General features: G+C 38.9%; 1 protein-coding gene across 2 annotated transcripts in view; it reads right to left on the bottom strand.

Annotated features, from left to right (window-relative positions):
- LOC137388890 (uncharacterized) overlaps window positions 1–4,180 on the bottom strand; it is a 193,055-nt gene that overhangs the window by 122,323 nt on the left and 66,552 nt on the right. The window lies entirely within an intron of this gene.

The following is a 4,180-nucleotide window of genomic DNA, read 5'->3' as shown; positions in this document are numbered from 1 at the left end:
TTTAGTTGGTTACTACAAACACATGTTCAATCAGAGAACTCATAATAAATGCCATATTTGTTTATCTAATCTATGATGTGAACTTTCACTATCAGGTTTCTAACCCACTAACTATCGTAAGTGTCTACGAACTTAGTATGACAAATTCTGATGAAGCTAAAGAGGACCTTTATCATCAATTGAGAGATCTGCAAGGAAAAGAATCGCTGCCACAGATAAGTTGTTCATTGCAGGTGACATTAACGAAAGGGGTGATATGTTAACATGAATAATAAGATTAATACGTTTTAATCAACCATTACAATAATTTGTTTCTGCTAATTCTCATTATAAATTAAAGTTGCTAACATTTTGTTACTCAGAAACGTTGATTATTTTATTGATTAATTTCATTCCAAGCTCTGCATTATTGTATACTTGTATTTTTTGGTCCTGTAGGTTTACGGTGTATTTAACAGAAGGTTGACTACTACAAACTATCAGTCAATAAATGAAATTATAATTCACTGTACCATTATAACATCAGTTGGAACCTTCACTACATTCTTATAACTAAGAGAGACATACTGAAACTCTTGCCTCACATTACACCAGACTAACTGTATTATGTCAGCACACACCCTTGATCTGTAGCAATTGGCATTTATATCTACTGTTGATGTAGAAGATATGCAGTGATGAATTCAAAACTAACAAACACTCAACAAGACTCACTTCGGGCAGGTTAAGAGCTACCCTTCGAATCATCATTTCAAGAAATATTGCCTGAAAAACTACAACTTTGTATTACTTACTTACTTACTTTTAATGTAACATAAGAGCTAAGACAACAGCCCAGCTCTGATGTAACAGTGATACACCGTTAAGTTGTTTATATTAATTACTTTTACGTTTGTACTTTTCGCTATTAACATTTACCATATTGCAACATCAGTAGTTGTAATTTTTCAGACACTCAGGCAATGTGTCTACGTTGGGCAGTAATTAGACCACCATAGCTGAAAAGCATTTTCGTCTGTTTTATCTCAGCATTAATCGAACACAGTAGTTGACCTGTATTTGCGGGTGCACTAGGTCAGTTTAGCATGCTTGCCTGTAAGCATACGGGCATATTTTACTAAACTTCTGAAGCTGTGACTTCCTGAAATAATTTAAAACTTTTCAACTGACAAAGCAGTCATGTCCATACTACATCAGCCTACTGCTACCAACCACAGCTCTACTCCTAATCCAAACCTTTCAAACCAAATAAAAATAAACGTTGTCAGCCTACACACAGTCTATAAAACATCAGCCTACACCAACTGATAGTAAGCCTTGCGCATGAGCATATCATGCTTGCACCCAATCTGTTTCTCCTTATCGTACACACCACAGCTCTGTGTCACGATGCTCATCAAAAACGTCAGGAACAAGTTCTACCAACCAATCGCTATAAGTTAGGACAAATAGAAGCTGCGGCAAAAATTGTAGCGCTACAGGCTGAAGAGGAAGCCCATGAACTTGAAGATGAAATTAAAAAACAAAAACTTTGCTTTTGAAAATGAGACTGAAGGCTAAAATTGAGGTTTAGCAAGCAACTGCCCAAGTATAAGAACAATCAATAGAAGACAAAGAGGAGCACAGCGCACTTATGCATCTTCTTGCTCACCTCTCCTCTATAAAACCACAGCTGAATTGTTAGTTATCACAGCCTATACCGCCAGTTAATCTTGCCATCCATGCCATCATTCAAAACAAATGATCAGCCGGCCACATACACACCTAAACACACACCCGACAGAACAGATGCTATCAACAAACACAAGCAGGTCTTGTGGTGTCTAACATTGATTGTGCTGGCTAACAGCACTTATAGGCAACTGATTCCATGCCTGCTACAAACTATATTACTCATGATGCAATAGCAAAGCTAAAACCTGAAAGGCTGTAAACAAGAACTAACGTAACGATCATGACTTCCACTAGATTTGAGCTTGAGTCAAAGCTTGTGACTGGCTTGAATGTTCGCGCTCAAAGAGGCACAGAATGACACATGACAGTTTGCCTACTCACTACCCTCAATGCCTAAAGATAGCAATAGACTTCCAACAAAGGACAAGCTGCAAAGGTGGCCTCACCTGTTACGAGTGGCAGATGAATTACCACACAATTACTATGACATACCAGTAAGACTGCTTATTAGCAACACTTTCATGGAAGCATATCGCCCTCAACAAATTCTACCCACTAATAACAATGATGGTCCGTTGCTATCAAAACTGCACTAGGTTGGAAGGTCATTTGTAAACTGAACTCAAAGTGTGCAATGTATGTCACACTGGTCACTCAACCTATAGCAAAGAGTAGAGAGGTTGTCACTTATTAGTGCACTGCAAAATCAAGCTCAAAATCAAAAAGAAAAGATTTAATATCCCTCTACCGGAAAAAGAGATAGAAATATAGGCGACAATCGCTTCGGCCGTTACCAAAAGGTAGAGAGCTTGTCACTTATCAGTGCACAGCAAAATCAAGCAGAGAACTTTTCAAACTCCCCAACTTGTACAATGCTAGCTTCGCTGAATCACACGACAACACATTGAGCTTATCAATAGAGGACCGTCAATTTTTAGAGTTAATGAAAATTAAGACTACCATAGCAAATAACAGGGTTACCATGCTTTGATTATTCAGAACAAAGCCACCTCACACTGACACACAATCTGCTGCACTTTATCAATTTGACCTTTTTGAAAAAAAAGTCAAGAAAGAATTTGCTTATAGGACACGAGATCACCAATTCATGTCGGATACCATCTCAAAAGGTGAAACAGTAATGGCACCTGACGACTGTCCTGACTTCTGCTACCTTCCTAATTTTGAAGTATTTCAATCTCATAAACCTGATCCAAATCGCGTTGTCTTCAACAGAGCTGCCAAGGTGGGAGGCATTAGTTTAATAGACCTTCTATTCCAGGGTCCTGAACACATGAACAACTGCAAGGCATCCTCTTATGCTTTCGTAAACCCTCTGTAGCATTCATGGATGTTATTGAAAGGATGTTCTACTAATTTAAAGTAGCTACATAGTACCAGGATTACCTTAGATTTCTGTGGTATGATGAGTGTAGTTGTCTGGTAACTTAAAAAATGACAATCCATCTATTTGGTGCCTGATCTTCACCAGCATGTGCCACATATTGTCTCAGACTTTTTGCTGATCGCTTTGATGCGCCAACACCCAATCATTCATCACCTGATTACCTTTTACAACAAAACTTTGATGTCGGTGATGGCCTCTCAAACACTACTAGTGCAAAAGAAACCATATCGCTCATCAAACAAACTCAGGCATTGTGTAAAATTGGGAGCCTGAGACTTCACAGTGTAGCTTCAAACAGTACGACTGTTATGTCACATCTCCCTAGATGTGAGTGCGCTAGGGCGCTAGGGCATTAGCTAACCTTAAACTCACCTTTAACCCACTACCACAAGAGTGGTCTCTTGGTGTGTTATAGAATACTGAGTTAGACCAATGTAAATTTCATCATAATTCTGGACTCAAGCATAACATTTAGCAAGGTGCCTTGTCCACCATTGCATCGGTGTTTGCCCTTTAGGAATGATAGTTCCTTTTACACTTCAAAAAAGAATCATCCTACAAAAGTCCTGTTCGGATTAGGATGCTCTACTTCACCAATTGCTACTCAAGAAATAGTCTGCATGGAAATAGATCTTGACGACATCAACAAAATCACCATACCTCGTTGCACCTTCTTTCTTGATTTTAGCTTCCTTAACTCGGCCCAGCTGCATACATTTGCAGACGTCAGCACTGTTGGCTACAGCCATCGCACATATGTTCAACTAGTGACCTGCACTACAAATGTTTGTGCTACACTTCTCGCTAACAAAGGCAAGGTTGCTCTAATGAAGCAGGTCAAAATTCCCAGACTAGAGTTTAAGCGGCAGTAGGTGCTGTTATAGCTGTCAATAAGTGCATCAAGGAACTTGACACCCCAAACAAAACCACTCACTTCTATTCACATACAACAACAGTAGTTCTGGACTGGGTTATATCAACAAGAGTGCTGCACGGTTTCATACCTATATAGCAAACAAGGTACAGACAATTTGAAGTCTGATGAATATTAAAAGATGGAAGAATGTCCCAACTACAAAAATCTAGCTGACATGAGAT

This window comes from Watersipora subatra, chromosome 2, assembly GCF_963576615.1.
Source record: "Watersipora subatra chromosome 2, tzWatSuba1.1, whole genome shotgun sequence".
In the NCBI taxonomy this organism is placed as follows: Eukaryota; Metazoa; Bryozoa; class Gymnolaemata; order Cheilostomatida; family Watersiporidae; genus Watersipora; species Watersipora subatra.
This window is presented reverse-complemented; position numbering and strand designations above follow the sequence as displayed.